Here is a 23,506-nt window from a genome sequence, read left to right as displayed (position 1 = left end):
AAGAAAGTATACCTTTTTTATGTAAGTGATAGAAATTTATGAACTATAAAAGTTCTGAGAGGTGGCGTAAGTGGCGCCCTATAGAATGTATGGCAAAGTTATTAGAAAATTCGAATTATTCATGTCAAAAAACCCCGGGATACCAAATTTCGTTTAAATTCAATTATTTCGAAGGTTATTTGAAAAAATTGAAAATAAAATTTTGATTCTGACATTCTGTGACTCGGTTACTATCAACTTTTGACCTAAGGTAAGTTTGTCACATTATCATGACGTCACAAATCACCTGTTACTCTGTGTACGGGACACCCCGTATATGATCTTATTTGTGCTGTTAATTTGTCAAAAAAATAACAAAAAAAATGTGTATACAGCTATACAAGAACATTTCAATAATTAAAAAACTAGTTATTTTTAAGACTGAGCTACAGATTATTTTAAAATCCAATTATCTGAAATATTCCAAAAACTATTCCCGAAATATGTGAAGCTTTGACTCATATAGTAAAACCAACTCCCATTTATTTTATTTTTGGTTTTATTTAACAACAAATACAAATATTTTTTTTGAATAGGTAATATCTAGTAGTAATATTTTCTAATAAGTAAAGCGCGGGGTTTTCATCGGCTAATCATAGGCGTGTTCGTCGTAAACAAATAAATAAACAAGTAGGTATAGATAAAAATAAATACATTTTGGGTACTTTATCAACGAAAGGTCGTTTTTTACCCCTTAGCGAGTTCGACACTATTAGAATATTATAAAACACGTATACATGAAGTAAACGCGAAGCCAATAACTGCCGTTATTACCGGTTTCGTACGGTGCGCTGTAGCGAAAGGCCGACGCGACGGCTATGACCATCCGACCGAGTCCCGAGCTCTAGTAATAAACATGTTATTTTATCTAATAAACACGTGTTAACATAATAAATCATATGGACAGTAAAATGATCTATAACAGCGCCATTAACACACATTTATTAATAACTTTACGCCAATAAAACCTTTTTAAGTTTATTTATAATACCCATTATCATAACATTTGAGCAGAATTTGATTTTATAACGTCCATAAAGAATTGGGTTCGCAAGTATCCGAAAATATTCCTCAGTGCTCAATTTTTTGTTTACTTGACACTCCAAATACAAAAACAACAAATCTAGCATGCGAATAAAACACGTAGGGAATTAATTTAATTTAATTTAATTTCGTTTTTGTCGTGTATAGACCTCTTTGTAAATGGGAAATGCCGTGACAGCATTGTACCGCACCCATCCCATTTAATTTGTTTTTTAAATGTAATTAATAGAAAGAACTATGAGACTGTTTCACCGCATGTTGAGGATTCCGAAAACGAGACAAAAATTTAAATAAAGTATGTACAGGACCCCAAAGTTTGCGTCTCGGACAGACAAACGAAAAACGACAGTAAAAATCTGTTTAGATGGCGTAAATCGGTACTCACTAAGGTCCGTTTGGAAAGTAAAAAAAATGAAGTCATCAATTTTTTTTCCACGAACATACCCATTTTCTATGATAACTAAAATTATCTTTTTTTATGAACATTTTTTGTGCAAAAATTTTTTCTATCTCTTCTCCTTAAAAAGTTACAATAACAAACATTATACAAAAATGTATCCTATTGTATTGGAATTAGTCATGATTTAATCAACATTGCTGTGAAAACAATGGCTGAAACTGCTGTCTAAGTCTGTCTACATATTAGTTTCTGTCAAACGCTATTTCTTGCATGATAAACAAACTAGTAAGTGGTTGCTAACAATCAAAAAATGTTTACAAACAATGAAAAAGTTTACATGATTTTAATTTATGGTGAATGTCAAAAAAATGCCAGAAGAGCTGCTAATTTATATCATGAGAGATATCCAGAGTGTCGAGCTGTTAACCCAAAAATATTTGCCATATTCGAATATATTTTGCGTGCTAACGAAAAGAAACGAACATTACTGGCCACTGAAAATCCACACTATATTCAAAATCAGGGCCATTATGGAATAAATGTTTGGTGTGGCATTAATTGGCCCATACTTTTATGAAAATGTATTGAACGCTAATAACTATTTACAGTTTTTGCAAGAGGAGCTTGCAGCACTGCTTGATAATGTGCCGCTGCAGCTCAGGACGAATATGTGGTTGCAACACGATGGTGCTCCTCCACATAAAGCTAAAAGAATTAGAGACTATTTAAAAAATATTTTCGGAACTAAGTGGATTGGAGTTAATGGGCCTGTAGAATGGGCTTCAAAGTCTCCAGACTTAACGCCCCTAGACTATTTTCTATGGAGAACATTAAAAAATCAAGTATATAAAACAACCACAAGAAATTTGGAGCATTTAAAGTAAAAGATTCAACATGTTTGTGAGAATCTTTCAAGAGAAACGTTGTTTAAAGCTACAAGGGAAGTTAGAAAAAGATTGGATAAATGCTAGAATCCTGGCACGTGCTCCTAATTAGTAAGACACGCGGTATATTATTCATACAACGCAGATCGTCACACACAGTATATTGTCAGTTCTTCAAGCGCTACCAGAAAAATTCCTTCACAGGATGTAGGACGGACCCGCAAACGATTGTCGGTGGTGTTATCGAAGTTTTATCGGATGTTGAACTTTGGTGAAGAGACAACAACGGTCCTATTTAAAAAAATATAATACAATCAGTAAGCAGGAGGATTATAGATTATGTCCAGGTTAGTGTGAGCAAGATTTGAAAATATTTATATTTTCGGAAAAAAATTGACTGCAACGCCATGTTATAATTGTACTAGCTAAGTCATACCCGATTTTAGTTAATGCAAGTATCGATGAAAAGTTAGAGTGTTTGTTTTTTTTAGACTAAATAAAATGTGGTTTCAAAATCTTCATCTGCGATTTCTTAAAATTTCTACAAAAAAAAATATAGACAGAAACAAAATACTATGTGAAGAAAAAGTTCCCTTGTGATATCTTAAAAAGTGACGGTCTCCATAAAAAATAAATAAAGAATAGTATATTGCGAGGTATATTGTTATATTAGGATTAAGTATTACTTTTGTAATTGCGAGACAAAGAAGACACTTTTAATACTAATAAAACATGCTATTTTTTCTCCAACCGAAATCCCCCATTTAATTATTAATTTGCGCTTTGAAATTATTCATACCAAATTCGGATAATAAAGCAAAGTAGGCCAGTAGGATATATCGATGTAGTCATGGATACTTTGTCAAACATTAGTCGGCATATTGTTAATTGAGTTCATTTGTGATTGTTTGTGGTTCAATTTGCTGAAAACTCTGTGGAATCTAATGAAGATTTAAGTGTGTAAGGAGATACTGGAGTGTGCGGAAGAGGTTTCCTTGAACCTTCTCCCAAAGAAATCTCGAGAAATTTATGATTGTGTCTATCAACGTTTTATGGATTGGTTGTCATTTCTGATTTCACAACATCTGAAAATAATATAACTATTAACGAAAACGTGTTGAGAATTGCTCCAAGAAAAAGGGTAGTGGCAGTTTCCATGGTTTATTTAATTTTAATAATTGTATTTAATATCAATGTGGATAAACAAAAATTATTGTAAATATTGTTGAATAAACTTTTATACATTAAAACTTGATCAACACTTTTAATACTTAGATTAAAAGTGTCAACTTTAGCTCCTAGGATTAAAAGTGAATACTTTTGTTGCTAAGATACCATTTTTTTTTCTCAGTAAGCAAAATGTCTACCTTAGAGACTTCTAACAGTGAAAAAATGTCATAGTTATGAGATGGTTGGAGGAAAAAATTGTTTTTGAAGGCTCGTATTTTTTAAAGAGAGCATTTTGGTTTTGAGATATATTTATTAAGTTATTTTAAGAGTAAACTAGTTCATGTTTTGCTGAGTTTAGTAGATGTCGAAAGTGTCATCTTAAATTTAATCTTTCTGCATTCCTTCCTGTATTATTTACATCTTTTTTATTTATATTTCTCCTCTGATTAAAGAGAAAAACAATCTGTACGTGTATATATGTTTACCTATTATATTATTGTAATTATAATGTAGTTCTCCCCTAATTTTCGTTAAACATATTTTTACTGCATTTCCGCCCCCACAGAGCCTCGCCCGGGAACAAGCGCGAGATTTCTGCTAAAGCTAAGTAAGTGAAACGTAACCGGTGGTGACCAGATAGACAAACCACAGCGTAAAAACCCGAAAAATCATTGTACCTTAAATATTTTTACTTTTCCCAAGGCACTGGTGGAACAACAGAACCTGGGACTCCTGTATTTTGAACCACTAAGCCTATTATTTGTCACTATTTATGCGTCTGATTGTGAAAATGTATATTGTGTAATTGTAATCAAAGATAAATAATGAATGATTATTATAATTATTAACACAAACATTTTCGGATATTTTTACCGTTGCAGGTGAAGAATTTTTATTACAATTAGTTATGTACTTTTATTCCTACTAGTTCTAATTGCTTATTGAGAAAAGAATATATCACACGCTGTACCCAGCAAATAAATTGCCGAGTATAGTATTCTCGCTTGAGTTTACATCAGACTAATTGTGGATATATGGAACAGTTTATTGGAGTTGACGTATTCTTGCTAGGGCCTATGAAGGTATCCCCGTTGAGAGCACACACGAACATCCAATAACGCTACATGGCCCATATACAAGTCAAATACGACATCTGTTCGTTTACTAAATAAACCAAACAGCAGAGAGGGCCTTCTGAAATCGGGGTAAACAGGGGCAATCGGAAAGGTTTTACAGATATAAGGTCATATGGGGTAATAAGTACAAGTCTTTCCGAAGTCAGTTGAACATGTATAAAAACGCCTAGCAATAAAATTTAATGAGTTTCATAGGCGCCCCTAAAAAAGTTATTTCCTAAATGTAAAAAATTATAATAATTTTTATATAATGTGTAGAAAATTTCTATTTTATGTTCGTTTGACCAACAACATATTTTAATTATTTATGTCCTCAAACAAATTTATTATATTGACAGTAAATCAGTATAAGCTAAAGCTTTGCATAAATTTTAAATTATTTATTTTTAAATAAAAGATTTATTAAAATAATAGTCAAATGGATGATTGGCCATTTGCAAAATTACTCTGCTGAAGTACTGATATGATTGAAATGGTTTAACGTATGTTTTTAAGGATACAAATAATTATTTTTAATTGTAAATTGACTTGACGCAACAATATTTCAGTTAAAACAAATTTTTTTCAAAAATTGCTTGAAAAACGGATTTTGACACTATAAGGTAATTTCTCGAAATACGATATTTTGTAGAAGGGAAAGTATAATAAAGATGAAAGCATAAGGTATAAAAAACAATGATTATCACTAAAATTCCTGATGACAAGACTAATACTCAGAGAACATTTGTCATTTTGGATTATATCATATTACATTAAATCGAAAATACTAAAAACTATACTAATGACCACTTGTGATGAATTATATGAGGTAAATATTTATTTATAAGTGTTGTTATACTTATTGTCCTGTGAGTTATCAATGTCATATGTATTGAAATTTTGCGAATTAAAGCCTAATTAATTAGGAGACCGATTACAATTTAATTACCTAAAATTTTAATTCTGGAAAGATATACAAGGCCAGAGAATTTTAACGTCTATTCTGCTGCTACCTCGGCATCTCAGCAATGTAGGTATGCTTTTGAAAACTTTTTTATCAACAGAGACTTGTGATTTTACTACGGGAAAAACTTAAATTACAGTTGTTGGTAAATCATGTTACATCTAACATGTACTGATTTATAAGTGAACGCCATTAATATAAGTAAGCCATATCTAGACTTGAAGCAATTTTTACTAGACAATATTCTTGCTATTCGAAAACAACAAAGTATAATAAAACTATAGAGTAGTATTTAAATGCTCTCAAATTATTAGAAAGAGATTGTGATTTTATATTTGTGATGCATTTATAGACAACAAAAGATCAGACTGAGACTTTTACAAAATATATCTTTAACATTAGATGAGACTTAAGTCAAGCTCAATGTATAGAAAGTATAAAATTTTTTGTTCTCACTAAACATTATTTCTTTGTTAATAGTTTGTTATAGGAAATAAATTAATGATGATAAAGAAACTTCTGACAGTAACATATTAAATATTATTGAAAAGAGAAAAATTTAAGGAAGCTAAGTATGCACTAATATAAAACGGTGTTCCATTAAAAAAAAAATTTCTTTAATTTAGTGATTTCCATTATTCAATTGTTTTTTCTAATACTGTATTAGAAAAATTCATAAAAAAGCTAAAACTTGTCGGATTATAGTGACTAACCCTGTACAAAAAATGAAAAAAACAAAAATGAAACTACTGCATCTAACAACTGTTACTTCTGTGTGGAAATTTCTGAATCATTGCTTCGTCAATCCATGTCAGTCATCGAATAATAATTGGAAGTTCGAAACAAGTTATGATTTTGACACATTACTTTGGGAACTTAAATTTCAATTTTTAAACAAGAAAAATAGTTGTTGCGAGAGTAATTGATTAGTTTGAGTTGTATAATTTGTTGTCTTTTTTGTTCTAAATCCAAAAATTAACATAAACTTGTGTTTTCAAGTTTTGTTTTCGAGAAACAGGGTGTTAAAGTTAATGAAAAACACTTTTTTCAAATATCTCGAAAATAGTTTTGCCGATTTTCATAAAACTTTGCACTTTTTTAGTAATAAGCAAGGGGTTAGGGCATCATAACTAGGTATTTTATAGAAAAAGTTGAGCACACCACTGCTTTTTTATAAATTGTTTTTATAAGTTATACTATTTTTAGAATGAGTAACAAAAAATATTTTTTTTACCTTTTTCAATTTTTATTAATTAAATTAAATGAATTTTTCGAATAAACGATTTTTTTTTATTAAAAGTGAGCAAGACAAAGACAAAAATGCAATCATGTAAACTTTTTTATTTATTTTTTATTTCTATTAACTTCAAAAAAAAACTTCAAAACACACAAGTTCATATGTATGAACTTTTCCTTTTATTTTCACGAGTTCTACCCCTCAAATAAATTTTCCCGATTAAAACCTGAGACACCCTGGCAATTACAAACAAATTCACATGATTTCTCGATTAATCGTACGCCCACGCATATGTCGCCCCGCTCTCCCCCATCACGATTCCGTTATCATCAACAGAAATAGGCCGGCACCGATCACCCGGGGACACATTTCATACCCAAATCGTAACAAAGAAACCCCCGCACAATATGATCCAATCGCGACTTTTATCTCATCCCAAAATCGAAGCCCCCGAACATCGGAAACATCCTGGGGCGGTTCATTGAATTCCGTTTTGAAACACAATTACTGTACATACTTGCAGAAATCGGTTGGATAAGGACGAAATAGAAATCGGAAATAGTCAAAATACTACGTTGACGTCGAGATATCACTCTTAAAAACGTGAATGTAATGTTTTTCATTTCATACATAAACTAACTCGTAAACAAAGCTTTCATCTTTCATCACAACGATTACATCAACATGTGGTAATCGGTATAAAATACGATTTCAGCTCACATATTACAATCTACTTTATCAACAGATGCTACGTTTATCTTGTCATATAGACCAGGAAAATAAGCTGGGATATGACCATTTCGCGACTTGTTTCGGGAAGCTGAATTTATCACTATAGATGCTAAATAACGAGCGTTCAAATAAAAACGTGGTCAAGTTGGGTCTGAAAATTTGGACGTAGGGCGTAGTGTATAGCAAATGAACTTAAACGTCATCTGTCAAAGCGCTATATCGCCGCTATCAATTTGAATATTTTCGTTTTAAAAAGCGTTTAAAATGGTGTTTTCTCAAGAACAAAAAGTGTTTATCATAGAGTCCTACTTTAGAAATGGACGCAAGATTGATGGAATATGGAAGTATTCTATTGAGGAATGTTTCATAGAATTTCAAAATCAATTTCCCGGCGTTGTTGAGTACAAAATTTTTCAAAGTGCAGTTCAGCGTTGTGTTAATGTTTTTCGTGAAACGGGCAGTGTAACAAGAAAAGAAGGAAGCGGCCGACCTACAAAGTGGACTGAAGAATTAAAAGAAAATGTCCAACAAATAATGGAAAATGCGCCAAGAACTTCTGTACGTGTTTTATTACAAATGGTGGGAGTATCAGTCGGTACCTGCCACACAGTGTTAAAAAATGATTTGCGTTTGTTCTCCTATCGTTTAACTTGTCAGCAAGAACTTCATGAAGTTGATTTTCCGCGACGGGCTGTATTTTGTGAATGGTTTTTAAACAACTACGGTGAACTTCATAATATCACCTTTTTTTCTGATGAAGCCTGGTTTCATTTAAGTGGTTACGTAAACTCACAGAATATGAGAATGTGGTCTTCTGAAAAACCAGATAACTTTTTTGTCGAGGGCCCTCTACACGCTCAAAAAATTGGAGTTTGGTGTGCTCTCAATCGAAGGAGGATTTATGGACCTATTTTTTTTAATGGTACTCTTACTGCGCAAAGGTATAGAGAAGAAATTATCGCTCCTTTTGTTAACCAGCTGGAAGAAAACGAAATTACAAACTTTTATTTTCAACAAGATGGCGCAAGGGAACATACGGCAGGCGAGACGATGAATGTGTTGAGGGAAGTTTTCCAAAATCGACTAATAAGTCTCAATGCTGAACATGAATTTCCACCGAGGTCATGTGATATTACGCCGTGTGATTTCTTTTTGTGGCCTTACCTTAAAAACACTATTTTTGAACTGCCTATTCCTGATTTAAACCATCTGCAGGCTCGACTTATAGACAAGATTCGTGAAATTAACAATACCTCGAGCACCTTAGAAAATGTCTTTTTAATTCTTTGAGGAACAGGTGTGAAAAGTGCTTGGAATAAGGAGGGGGACACTTTCCGCAGCTATATAGTCATTAACGTTATTGAAACTGACAGCTGCTATACAGCTCGTTGAGAAATGAGGTTAAGTTGGTCGCTATAAGCTACTCCCTACGTCCAATGTGTCAGAGCCAACTTCGACCACGTTTTTATTTGAACGCTCGTTATTATGTACAATAACATATTAGTTTCCACAGTCATAAAAATGGGGGGAAGATTGTTTACAGGGTGGTTAATTGTATAATTTTTAGGTAAATTCACGTTTTTTGCTTATAACTTTTTTCCGTTCATTTCCAAAGTTTTGCTTATCTTGGGAAGCCATGGGCATAATTAAATATGTAATAAAATGTACAGGGCGTCCAAAAAATTTCAAAATGTGAAATTTTCCCTGAGTGAAGCTCCCTTAATTTTTGTTTGATATAAGTAAATGATCAATCGTAGAAACTAGTTTTATATAATATTTGATTACTGCCGATGGCTTCCCACGATAAGCAAAACTTTTTATCAAAAATTACTTTGTCTCAAGAAATCAACAATAAAAAAGTTTACAAGAGTGCGGTACGTCATCTGGGGACACACTGTATTTAGAATAGACATAGACCACCCAAAGTTTCTAAGGCCATAATGGCTTGTCGTTTCGCATTATCATATGATAAGAAAAATATAGTCGACTGCAACATCTGCCAAACATATTTGGCTCGAATTGTTGGTGATTTGATACTAGTCAGCCTCTGTAGGAATTCTGAAATCTCTACTACGACTCACTCTTATTAACATAAATAGTATTTCATTAAAAATGGGACACAACATAATGGATGTGTAGCAACGTAGTGCTTTAATAAAAAAAGTATCAACAATATAAGAAAACAAAATTTATTCCTTATTTTAACAGTAGTTAGAAGCCGTTTTCAAAAAAAATATTGTTTGATAGGCAGTTGAAATGTCGCTTATGCATTCCCATACGCTTTTTTAACTCGCAGGCGTTAAAAAAATGCAAAACCGATATATTGCGACCCAGATCCAAAAACAACTATTTTAGTATAAACTTATTTACTTACCCATTACTTTGATATTCGTGTTACGGCCTACCGAGACCACTGTTACTTTCAAATATCCGGCTGAATTTTTTTTTTCAAACATAATTCACCTATTAATCGCACAGTTAATGAGTGAACAAGAGATATTTAAAAATCAATCGGTAACTCAACGCGCAGAGACGAATAATTGTCAAGATGCGACAAGGTCGGAATAATCGCTGATTCAGAAAATTGTGCTACCTAGTACAACGTCACTTTCGTGAATTAAAATGATCTAATGCTCCGCCAATTTACTTGTAATACCTGCATATCTTAACCAGTCGCTGACTAACCGGAGAATTCTTGAAATAACAATAAATTTCATTTATTTTTTTTTAGTTGGAACCGACTAATCCTTCAGAAGTAGGTATCCAATAGCTTTAGGTTAGTATAAAGGTAAAAATGCTATACGTACTTTTAACAGAACTAAACTAGTCAAAAAAAATTAAAGGGTCAAAGAATCCTAAATTTTTAGGTGATTTTCAAAAGGTTGAGAAATAAAAAAAGCAAACTGAAGCTGACGGATGGGATTGCCAAAAAAAATATTTATTTAAGCTTGTGGACCTTTTGAAAGGAAAGCAAAAATACGACCTTTCTTCGTCTACTTACAGCCTTTTGAAAACCACCTAAAATTTAGAATTTTTTTATCCCTTATTTTTTTCTGACTAGTGTATTATAAAAATCACAACCTCGTAACTTAAAAAGCTTTTGCATTTGTGCCTACATAGACGATCGATGCTCAGCTTGATTGGAGAATTTCAAAGAAAACCGTCACGTAAGATGATTAAAAATAGCGCAAACCGTACCGAAAGTTGATGTATACAAGCTTATGTGTCTTTGTGGATAAGAGGCATCGAAATAAATAATTTAACGGTAGCGACTCTAAGTTGCGTCCTGTCAAAGTCTAAAGTGGAGGGACCGAAAATAAACATGCGATGAATATAGATGCAGACAGGGTGGATTAATCAAAACAGAAATAAAATACGACGGATATTTAGATTGGGACTTACGAAAACAACAATGATCTAGTGCTCTAGTGTATAATTTTACATAAAATTGTTACGATTGTACACCCTTTACGAAATTGATCAGAAAACGGAATTTGAAACGTTCAAGTCAAAAAACTCGCCCGCAACGAGAGCGGGGCTCACACGCCTGCGCGAGCTCGACACTCCTTTTCCCGCATGCAGACCGTTCATTAACGTTAACTTTTACTGCTGCTAGCGCGTTTATTACATGAACTATTAACGTAAAACTTTCTGAAAATAAAAGTTTAACTAATTATCTCTAAAATCCCGGTCCGATATGTAGGTTAATTAACAATTAGTTATAAAAAAGCTATCTTGGAAACAAAGAGGTGTAGGTGATTTCACTTTTTTTTAATTACCGTAAAAATAGGCTCTATTTAATGCAAAAAGAGCGAATTCCCGAGCGGCTTCTGCCTGACCTTGGGAAAATTTGTTTATAAAGCTGTTTTCCTCCTACTTTGTTAGTTGTAAAAGGGTACTTAATTTCAACTTTTTGAAATTCTTCTTTTTCGGTGCGTTTCTTTGGATCAATCAGAACCTATAGCTACGATATTAACTTTTAAAATTAACGTTTAATAATTAAACAATTAGTTGTAAAAAAAACGAACTAAATTAATTAACAAATACCTGCAGCAACAATTTCACAGTCAATCGAATCGATCTTTGACACACATTTGTCTTTGGATTGACCGTCTTTTCCATACATTTCATCAACATCCATCGCTCTTTGCAATAATAATGTGCAATTTTCCAAAACTGATTTTTCCGAGTTTAACCTTTATTTTACAGTTAACAAATTGGTGAAATATGACTTTAGGTACCTTAAATTGTAGGTAATTGCCTACAACAAAAAACAAGTAATTTTCTGATAGGTCGTCTAGATGTTCGTAGGCAGTAAAAAAAGTGAAAAAACACGTAAATTTGTTCACGTTCAAGCTCTGGATTCGATTGGAGTACTTATAAAAATGTAAATGCTGCTATTTTGTAATCTGAGGACATTTTTCCTTATCCACCCTGACACGTAAACCATAATGACTTGACACAGGTCTACTTGTAGCAGTTTTATGTGATACGGTTTCTTATTCTATTATATGGGGCTTTGATAATTTTAATATACTCGCTTTGAAATGTTATCTGAGTAGTATTATACGAGCTGCGGTAGTACAAATTTATTTTTATTGTTATTTTGTTTCATCTTATTGTAAGCGTTGACCAAAGAGTAAAAGATACTTGGCTTTCTACCGGTAACAAACGGAAAATAATGATATTTACGAAAAATGTATGACTTTAACAAAAACCGACTAAAATTTAACCAAGATAAGAGCACATTAATAATTAAAAGTAATCAAGATAATCGTGAAAAAATAAATTTTAAACCTATTTATGAAAAAAAAAGTTAATCTCACCCTCTGCTTACCAGTATAGCTTCTGAACATTTATTTGTACATCTGTTTCGACTATGTCATTATTTGATGAAAATTACCTGAAACAAAGAAAAATACGTTAAGCATATAAAGAAACTTTAGTGTTTCTAAAAACATAATAATTCGAAAGCAACTACAAATAACGTTACACCAACAACAGGAAATATTTAAACACTTATGCAATGCAATTTTTAAGAATAATAAATGGTGGTGGCCCCAGATCTGTGCCTTGGTGTACGCTAGGAAAAAACTTTAATTTTGCTATGAAGTCATTGTTTTAAAGCAGTATGTATTCTCTCTATAGTTTTGTAACAAGAAAACTTTTAATATATACAAAGTAATGTTACGTATTACGTTACTGTCGATACCCCTGGCATTTTTGTCTCTTGTTTCAAAAGAGATCTGATGGATTTTATGGCAGTCGTAAAATTTCAGACAGCTAGACGGCTTTTTATGTCTTTCTAACGCCCTAGTAAAAACAAAATGAGGATAACAACCAGTACAATTGTAGAAAATTCTTCAATTACGCCAGTTTAAAGGGGGATCAGTTACAAATGGCACGGCAGACAAAAGAAATCTCAGCGAAATTGATTTTCAATTTCTCGACGGACTTTGTATTTCTTTCAAAAGGTCGTTGCTAGACGAAATCGAGAGACCAAAAATAAAAAAGGAAAATAAACCCAAATAAGTAGGAATTGTATTATGAAGTTCTGCAATAATTTTATAGTTTTTCTCGTAAAGTAGTGAAAGAGGAAATTGTGCAAAGATACAATATATGTTAAAATAATCATCGTAATTCAATAACTTCAATAATAACACGCTATACAGGGAGATTCAGTCATAATGTCACGTATTCGGTAGGCCTAATAAAGACAGAAAATCCAAAAAAAGTTATACTCTACCTTTTAAAAAATAAGCAAATTACAAACTCGTCGGCGGCTGAACGTTGAAGTGAAACAGCTGATATCCCGTCGTCTCAAATTTTGCAATTGGTTTCAAAATCAAATTCAGTGGATCATCATTTTATTAACAAGGTGCTACGGACACATGAGTGTAGTTGTAGCCGTACTGTCTTTTAAAAAGGTAGATATCATACTACTGTGAAAAGCAATAAATCACACAATAACGTATATGTACTACAAACTGAATAATTCACTGAAAATAATACTAAAAACTCATATTCAATTATAAAACAGAGAAAACGTACAATAATGTAAATTCTAAATTGCAATAATCTAACATTCGAAAACAATTATTATCGTTATACACTTGTTTTTATAATAGTATATTTAAAATGTAAAAAATACATTATTCATTCATGCGTCAAGATAAAAAGGTCTGTTTTTGTCGTTCACTATTAAAAACACAGTAAAAGCTAGGTTAATGACCGAATACGGTAGCTCAAATTCACTCTCGATAAACCTTTGTAGGTCAGCGCTCAGGAGCGGTCCAAAAAAGGGTTTAAATAATGATTTGAAAATATTTTTTCAACGCAGGTATGCATTTATTTTTTTTTTAATATAATATTCGTATTCAACTAATGTTTTCCAATCTTTCCTTGGAATTAATGACATTACGACTGAATCACCCTGTATAATAAAGTTAAATAATAATTCTAGCACACGTGCTCGTCAAACTTGACATCACATTGGACAAATTATCCTAAGTGTGTTTTGAGGTTCACTTCGAGGACAATCATTCAAATGGTAGGTTGTGACGTTAGTTGTAATTCTGTCAATTGCAGATACGAACACAATGATATAATAATACCGTAGCCCCGCCAAGGGTCCTCTTCAATTACGTTCCGTGTCCCAGATCAAGCCACTGATTTAAATAAATAGGGCAGCTGCAACAAATCCTGGAAAAACTGTGTTTGCCACTGAAATTGAAGTAGGTAAATTATATAATCCCCAAGAAAATGAACTAATACTGCACTAACCACAAAAATTAAGGAATAAAACAAATCCTAAACCTTTAGGTGACTTTCAAAAGGCTGTAATTTGAAGAAAAATGGTCGTAGAGCAATGAAAAAAAAAGCGAATTGAAACTTGAGGTTTCTAGTTTCAGGATCTGTGTCAAAAGTTTTTATCACTAACCACGTTTAAGAAATCATAAGAAATTCTGTGGAAAAAAAATTTCAAAATGTATGCTTGCCTTTCGAAAGGTCCACAGACTTTAATCAACTTCCACAGTAGAAATATACTGATTGTCCCATTTGAAATAACCAAGTTATTGCTGTTTAAAGTTGAGAGAAGTATTCAGCAGTTTTTTGAACACCCTGTACAATACTAAGTGACGACAAATATAATAATTTATAATTTCAAGGATCTAAAATACACTTTCCAAAGTTGCTTTCTTAAAATTATTTTTTTATGGCTAATATTAAATTTCTACGCTAAGCCTGAATTTTCACTAAACTTGAAATATCTCACAAACCATAAGTCCTAGGTATGCAGAACCTTTAATAAAGTTCACCTATTTTTTTACGGTGCTTTCAAAAGTGCAGTAAAATACAGGGTGTTCCATTTAAAAATACATAACTTTGGTACGCCTTTCCTGGACACCCTGTATATTTCAAAATATTTTTAAAATGTAGTAAAAAATCTGTTCTGACCAATGTTTCGACTAGTTTTCACGGTAATAGTGGTTTTTCTCATGGGTAAATTCGAGGGTAAATTTTACTACTGGTATCGCGTTCAGCGCCTTAAAATACTAAAAAATATGTATTTGAACAAAATTTAGTTAAAAAAATCAGTTTTCATCCATATTTGAGCGTTTTCACCCGAAAATTTCACTTTTCTTCGAAATTCATCAGCCTCATTAACTTTGACTACATGATCATGTTCAGCCTCCTTTGGAAATATGTTGGTCTTTTGGGTTTAGACTTTTTTTGTGTGCTCGTGTAATTAATACTCGGGAACAAATGATACAATCATTTGGGTTGTTTTAAGGTTTTTTTAACCTCAAAATATCCCAAAGAATCCTTAAAGAGTTCAAACCGCTTTCTTACATTGTGACTTGTGACCAAAGTTTACAGAATAAATATTCTGTAAACTTTGCTTGTGACCCAAACGATTGAAATTGTCACTTTTGCTAAAAATTAATTAGTAAATTTTGCATATTTTATTTATTTTTTAAATTGTAATGTCTTTTTCGCAAAAAATCTTTATTTTTATTCATCAAAAAATGTTAAATACCGAAAAAGAAACTGATTTTTTTAAATTGTTTTTCGATATTTTTTTAACAATATTCACAATGCTACAAAAAAATTGTCCCTTTTTTGTTTCCTCCATAATTTCCAAAGGTCAATTAAAAAATTAATTGCAAAAAGTTGTATACTCCCTAATTATCCAATCTAATACTTACCGAGTTCTCTAGCTTTTTCAGAACTAACCCAAAAATCTTTTCTGTATATTCGAAAAAAACATAATTTTTGACGACTATCTATGCATTATCTTACCAAAGTTACAAAAAATTGCTTTCAGTGTAGTCTAAGAAAAAAAACCGCCCAATTTGTTGATGCTCTATCAACCTCTGAATCCATCCAAAACGCCCTGCATAATTTTCACATAACGACACTGTTATTCCTTATTCCCTTCATCCTCCATATTTTTCCATATTCGGTAAGGAAACCTACGAAACCGCGAATTTAGGAAAACTACTTCTCTTTCAGCTTCAAGAGGGTATTCATAGACTTTACAGACGATGTGGAGCCGTTTGTGGAGGTCGTGGAAAATAAATGAAAACAAACGAGTCGTTTTCCTCTATTTTTCGAGGGACTTGGCAGTGGATCCGACGAAAATACAGCTGGAGTTGGCCAGCACGTCGACGTACGTAAATAGGGGTCATGGACGTGAACCCGAGAAAAGTCAATGATAGTCGCTTTGAAGTTGGAGTAATATTTCGAAACTTGGGCGTAATGTTCTTGGAAATGCCATATCTTTGGAATAAACTAGGCAGACTGTATTTTTCAATCTACATTTATGTTCAAATGTTTGAAGGTTTTTTATTCTTGTTTTTTCTTGACACAAATGTAGCAAATAAGAAAAACCCTTGCACCATAAAGATCAGAAAGAAGAAAGTCAGGGCTCGCTCATATTTTTGCCTACTTTGAAATATCACAATGAGAAATAAATAAATGGAACATATAAAACACCATTCACACTATACATATACAGGGTGTCCCATTTAAGGGGCTTTCTTGCGCAGCTCTGATAATAATATAAAACCGCAAAAAAGTTTCGTACGACATCAAAAAAATACTAAAGTATTAATTAAATAACTGGTTTTTCTTACAATCTACAAAAAGAAAATGTGATTTTATTTAAAATTTAAATCTCCAGAACTCTGTATTTAAACTCTACAGTGTCACACATACAACAAACAATGCCCTGTGCCCTAAACCCTTTCCGCCGAACTCCGCAAAGTCTGTAGTAAAACATTTTCATTAGATACACTTTAAACGTCTTTCTTCCACCGCGTCCTCTCCGCAGCAGTGATTAAAATTGCAAATCAGGCCTTGTAATCCATCAAGTTATCCATACTAATTAGAAATCCGCCAGCTTGTCTGTACATAGCTGAGTTTCTTGTAAGCCAGCCCAACGTACTAACGACTCCAAAAGCCGGGATGGAAATTTAATTACAAGAGAGGGGTGACAGAAAACGTTTTTGCCCTGGAGGCTTAGATACAAAAAAAAATAAACAGTTAAGGTTTGTATCGAGGGGCGATCCGCTAAGGAAAAAACGTACGAAGATTACAAAATTTCTGAAATCCCTTGTAATGTATCTGCAGATTTCAATATCAATTAAAAAAAGATTACAAATTTCATATAAAAAATCAAGATTACAATATCTTTCAACAGATTACAAAACATTTCAGGAGATTTCAGTTATTTTAGTAGATTTCAATGATTATTTAAGATTTCAATAGGATTATTAGAAATTAAAAGAAGATTTCAAAATTTCTTAATAAGGTTTCAAGGATTACGGGAAGATTACAATAAGTTTTGAACGTCCATTTGAATAAAAACAATTGAATTAACTTCAACTGTCATTCATTTCATTCATTAACAGTAGTACTTTGATTAAGAATTTCCAGTATGATTTTTACGCAAAAATTGTAACATTCTGATTAAGTTTTTGTTCGAATGAACGTTAAAAACTTTTTGTCAATATAACGCCATTTTGAAAGTAGGTAAGTATATATTTTTATTGAAAGATAAAAATATAATAATCCAATAAACTAATAAAAATAAAAAAATAGAATTATCATAAAATAAACTATTTCCCAATAAATAAATAATAAGAAATATATTAAGCTTTTATTAATACTTGTATTTAATACTTTAACTGTATACAGCGTATTTAAAAAAGACGCGGCAATATTTAAGGGGGTGATTGCCCAGGTTATTTTATAAAAAAAAGTTCCTATAAACATACGTCCGCAAACGCTTCGTTACCGATCTACAGAATGTTAAATTTCATTAAAAAAACAGTAAAAATTAAATTTCTCCAAAACCGCTTGAGATATTGTAATGAAATTTTAGGCCTGTTAATAGCTATGGCAGACGCGTACTTTGCAATACAAAACGATTTTTTAGTCTTACCAGTGACGCGCGTATTGGCACGTCACTAGCTATTTTTAAAGAAAAAAATAGGACGCCGCTGGTTTTTCTGAAAATAAATTTTTTTAATTCTTTGTTCAATTATGAAGAAGAAAGCTTTCCTCAGATTATACGCACCATACGACTTACGGTTATTGAGAAAAATAAAACACGTTTTATTGCGCACCTAAAACCAATGTTTTAATTCAGAAATTCAAATTCAATAATTTGAATTGTTCAATAACAAAGAAATTCAAATTATCGATTGATTTTTGAAATGTGGTACTGTTGTTTGTTGTAGATTAAAGGGGCTGCGTTTTGGAGAAATTTAATTTTTACTGTTTTTATTTTTTAATGAAATTTCACATTCTGTAGATCGGTAACGAAGCGTTTGCGGAGCTATGTTTATAGGACCTTTTTTTATAAAATGACCTGGGCAATCACTCCCTTAAATATTGCCGCGTCTTTTTTAAACACGCTGTATACAAGTAAACTAATAAATGCAAGTATTAATAAAAGCTTAATATATTTTTTATTATTTAGTTTTTGGGAAAATACTTACCTACTTTCAAAATAGCATTATCATTTTTGTCATGAGAAAAAGTTTTTAACGTTCATTCGAACAAAAACTTAATCTGAATGTTACAATTTTTACCCAAAAAATGCCTGATACTAGAAATTCTTAATCAAAATACTACTGTTAATGAATGAAATGAATGACATTTGAAGTTAATTCAATTATTTTTGTTCAAATGGACATTCAAAACTTATTGTAATCTTCCCGTATTCCTTGAAACCTTATTAAGAAATTTTGAAATCTTTTAATTTCTAATAATCCTATTGAAATCTTAAATAATCATTGAAATCTACTAAAATAACTGAAATCTCCTGAAATGTTTTGTAATCTGTTGAAAGATATTGTAATCTTGATTATTTATATGAAATTTGTAATCTTTTTTGAATTTATATTGAAATCTGCAGACACATTACAAGAGATTTCAGAAATTTTGTAATCTTCGTATGTTTTTTCCTTAGCGGATTGCCCTTCGGAACACACCAATCACACCATATATGGCATCCTTTGGAAATTGAGGTAGGGGGGGGGGGCGTTGTATAAGGACTACATCGACGAAATTCATTAGCTGATTACATAGATTACAACGAGGATTACAGATAAGATTACACAGATTACAGATAAGATTACGTAGATTACAGATATATTACGTAGATTACAGATCGATTACATAGATTACAGATAAGATTACGTAGATTACAGATAAAATTTCATAGATTTCAATTTCAAAGAGATTCTTAGATGATTACAAAATTTCAAAAAGGTAATTATTAAAACGTCTTAATTACACTGAGATTGCAAAGATTACAGAAACGATTACATAAAGATTCCAGGGCAAACGTACGAAGATTACATCAACGGATCGCCCCTCGGTTAACATCGTCTTACTGTTAAAAATGTCACCGCCGTTCTTGGTGGTGAAAATTCGAAATATTTGGAAAGATCCTATTTTCGTGGCTGAAAATATACATACCTAGGTATTGAATTTTCGGATCCATAGAGATGCACTCTACAGTTTTGAATATTCCAACAAATTAACTTACTTGATGTTGTGTATAAAACTGATTACTTTTATTTCTAGGTGTGAAAAAACAATTATAAACATATGAGGTTAGGTTAGGAATTAAAGTGAGTCTTAAAAAAGTGTTTTAAAAGTTATAACTTTATTTGAGCAAAATTTAAATGACAATAATGAATAAACAGAACATCAACAGTCCAATTTTTCCGGTACCTAAAGGCACCAGAAATACGGACATTTTTTTATCAGAAATACGACGACAACTACGATTGTACAGAATGATGAACCACCCTGTATTTGATAGATCTTTTATTTTGTAATTAAGGCTCGTTTCTTTTTCACCTGACAAATTCAATCTACATCGGCCTCGCAAAACAAATGCATAAGAAAGTGACAGCACTTAAATTTAATTGTCAATTAAGCTTACTTGACAGTTAGTATTATAATCTCAGTAATCTCAATGATCTCGTCACGGTAGAAAATTAGAAACATTATTTGACGAGTCTCAACAATGTTTCACAAGTTGCCTCGGTGTTGATGCCACAACCAATATTTACCGACTACTAACAATTATATAAAAAAAATCAGCCCGAAGACTCAAATCGCTTATCTTTTCGACGAACAGTCGCTGGCTGCGTCTGTTTTAGTAATTTAGAACATTGCTGTGTAAATAATTGTAAATCTGTCCGTCTTCAGCTTTGTTAGTAATAGGGTTAAATCGATGTTTACATTAACCAAAACGCTTTGGATATAATTAGAACTGGTTTATAGATTGTGGAGTGAAGACTGTCATTAACTGACAACAATAGACAATAGAACACATTTTGTAACAGCTTGGGTATCGAATAATTTCGGAAACTTGATTTTCAACTTGAGTTGATTCGCAAAATTTTCTTTTCGTACCGATTGAATTCGCAAAATACACAGCGACATCGAAATTCTGAGGCGACAGCCCTTCATAGTATCTGCGATGCTAGTTGATATACCTATTCCTTTTTTTTTCACTAGCCAATGTTTCATCAGTCTACTAACATCTTCAGGGACATTTTTAATAACTAACCACAGTTGTTGCGAAAATTGTGACAGGCAAAAATTGTATTAAACTTACAATGTTATTCGAAAATTTGAGGAAATCTACAATTTGTTGGTAATAATTTCACAATTTTAAAATAAACGTCGGATTTTCATTTGTCTCTCTCCATTTTAGGAATAATTGTGTAAATTTTTAAATATTTTTCATTCGATCATTTCAAGGAGCAACGGAAGTATATTAGCTAAGAAGTATTCTAATTCACAAAATAATCGTTTGTTATAATTGTTTATAAATAGACTTAACGTTTACTTATTGACTTTAAACACACATTAACAATTAAAAAATATTAAAATTAATTTAAAATAAGTAAAAAGAGAGTATACAGTGACAAAAATCGGTAGGTACTTATAATGATTTAGTTTTTTTTAAATTTTCAAAAATCAAAAAAAAGTAGTAATTATGGAAGGCCCACGACCGGACCGGTCATAAAAGTTGTTACAAGAATAGTAGTTTGAAATAAGAAATTTTCAGAAAATCGAAAAATATACTCACTTTCAACAACACGATTTAAAATTTCAAACTCAAAAATCTTAATTAAAAACACTGTATATTTTTTTTGTATTTTTTTCTGTAAAGGCCATCTAAAAACAAAGATAAAAAAAGATTTAATTTGGACCATTATTAAGAAAGTTATGAACAAAAAACCAAAAAAAATAGCGATTTTTTTGAAGATTTGATCTATTTGAAATTTTGAAATTTTCAAAAATCAAAAAAAAAATAGTAATTATGGAAGGACCACGACCTGACCGGGCATAAAAGTTGTAACAAGAATAGTAGTTTGAAATACATAAATCGAAAAGTATACTCACTTTCAACAACACGATTTAAAATTTCAAATTCAAAAATCTTAATCAAAAACATTTTGAATATTTTTTTTGTATTTTTTTCCGTAAAATCCATCTAAAAACAAAGATTTTTAAAAAAGCTTTAATTTGGACCATTATTAAGAAACTTATGAACAAAAGAGCGACTTTTTTTGAAGATTTGATATTTTTGAACAAGTAGATTATCAAAAAAATCTCAAAATTGACCAGAAAGGCCCTTTTAAGGGGTACAACAAAATATAAAAAAATTGAGGAAATCAAAAACCTAAATTTTTCGCCCTATATACATAAGTAGGTACCTATATGTTTTCAATTTCTTTTTAATTCGTTTTGCTGCCACATCAATTAATATATTTTAACAAAACGCATAGCCAGCAGCTTTTTCTCAATTCAATTGAAAATTTCAAAAAAACTAGACGTAGAAGAAAGAACGTTGTTCTCCAGAAAGCTAGAAAAAATGGTAAAATTCGGAAAAATTGAACTTAAGTTAAAATCTAGGACATACATAAAAGAAAATAAGACATTCAAAAATTTAACTTTAATGCCACAGTCTGAGTATCTTCCTTTAAGGAGAATTGGGTGCTACGAAAAAAAATGTATTCAATTTCGTATTATTGAAATATTTATGAAATACGAATTCAAATTCTGTGAATTTTTCTCGAATTATTTATCGATTTGTTTTTGTTTTTAATTAATGCCAAAAATTTGATTATTCAACATAGGTTCTTATGGGAAACGCATACATACCATTACAATCGAATTACGGGTAAAAAAATGCAAATGGTAAGACGAAAAAAAAAATAGACATTTACCTGAATCATTAATTAATTGATGAAAGAAAGAAAAAAGTAGGTTTCCGCACATTTCAAAAAGAAATAAATCAATAAACATTAAAAACTCTAACTTATCGTCCGCCAAATAATAAAAGCGAAGTAACGGCAACAGCGCAACAGAGTTTCAACGAGGATAGGCGGCGGAAAATTTAAATAAACGTTTCGATACACAAATTAGTCATTAGAAATGGATTACATTCAACTTGTGTTTATTTGTTTAATTCAATTTGGAATAATAAAATGAAATGGGAAATTTTCAAATGAAGTATGTTTTTTTGAAATCTTTCTCATACATTCTTTTGGTCACAAATGTTCCTTTCTACCGACTCTGCTCTTCATCGTACATTATATAGGTTAAACCAATCAGCTGTGCGAGCGATCACGTAGCATAATGTATAACTATGTACATGACAGGGACTGCCAACTTACAAATAATAAACTCAACGTACTCGTACGCTGTTGCCAAGTTTCTGTTGCAACTGGTGACATTTATTTATGCATATGGGGTAAAAAATAATATTTGAAAGATGGGAATATATAATTATAAGTATTTTAAACTCGATTTTATTCAATATCTACCAGCAAGTATCTCAATCTACTTACTTTCTAGTCATAAAGAAAATTTGTTTATTCCTCGAGCTCGCCCTAGTTTGTCTTTATGTTGTGTGGGTGTTTTTATGCGTAATTTTCCGTGAATTTGTCAAGGTTTTTAGAAAATCTAAACAACATTAAGTATTTTTATAAAATTCTCGACGAAACAGGAAAGGTACCAAGGTATACGGATACGAAAACTTGTTTTTATTTTCAACATTTCACACTGTACTTTATCCGCTTCCACGTCCCAACAATTGAAACGAATCGCGCGATTTTCGCCTTCCTAATGTTGCCGCGGCTCAATAAAAAGCAAATAAAAAAATAACGAGGGCAAATTTCAGCGCGCCCCTCCTGAAACCCGAATTATCGACGTTTCACGCACACAAAAATCCCACCAACCCTTCATAAACTTCACAATTACGTCGACAAAAAACGACCCCCCGGATCGATTCCAATTGAAAAAGCCTCGATCCCCAATTCTGCCCGGCGTAACCAAACACCACATAGACCGTATCCAATTACATCATTGTTGACCGTT

General features: G+C 31.7%; 1 protein-coding gene across 3 annotated transcripts in view; it reads right to left on the bottom strand.

Annotated features, from left to right (window-relative positions):
- LOC108917994 (protein tweety) overlaps positions 1 to 23,506 on the bottom strand; it is a 71,012-nt gene that overhangs the window by 22,653 nt on the left and 24,853 nt on the right. Inside the window, exon 1 of one of the 3 annotated variants that reach the window (XM_023457310.1) lies at positions 12,423 to 12,501. The exons of 1 other annotated variant lie outside the window; for it this stretch is intronic. The gene's annotated coding sequence lies outside the window, so the exon portion shown is untranslated. Of the gene's footprint in view, positions 1 to 9,959; positions 10,109 to 12,422; positions 12,502 to 23,506 lie in introns of those variants that run through there. One more of the 3 variants, XM_023457309.1, reaches the window with a different exon arrangement.

The sequence above is a fragment of the Anoplophora glabripennis genome, unplaced genomic scaffold (assembly GCF_000390285.2).
Source record: "Anoplophora glabripennis isolate ALB-LARVAE unplaced genomic scaffold, Agla_2.0 scaffold90, whole genome shotgun sequence".
NCBI classification, from domain to species: Eukaryota; Metazoa; Arthropoda; class Insecta; order Coleoptera; family Cerambycidae; genus Anoplophora; species Anoplophora glabripennis.
Note: the sequence above shows the minus strand (reverse complement) of the source record. Positions and strands in the feature narration are given on the sequence as shown.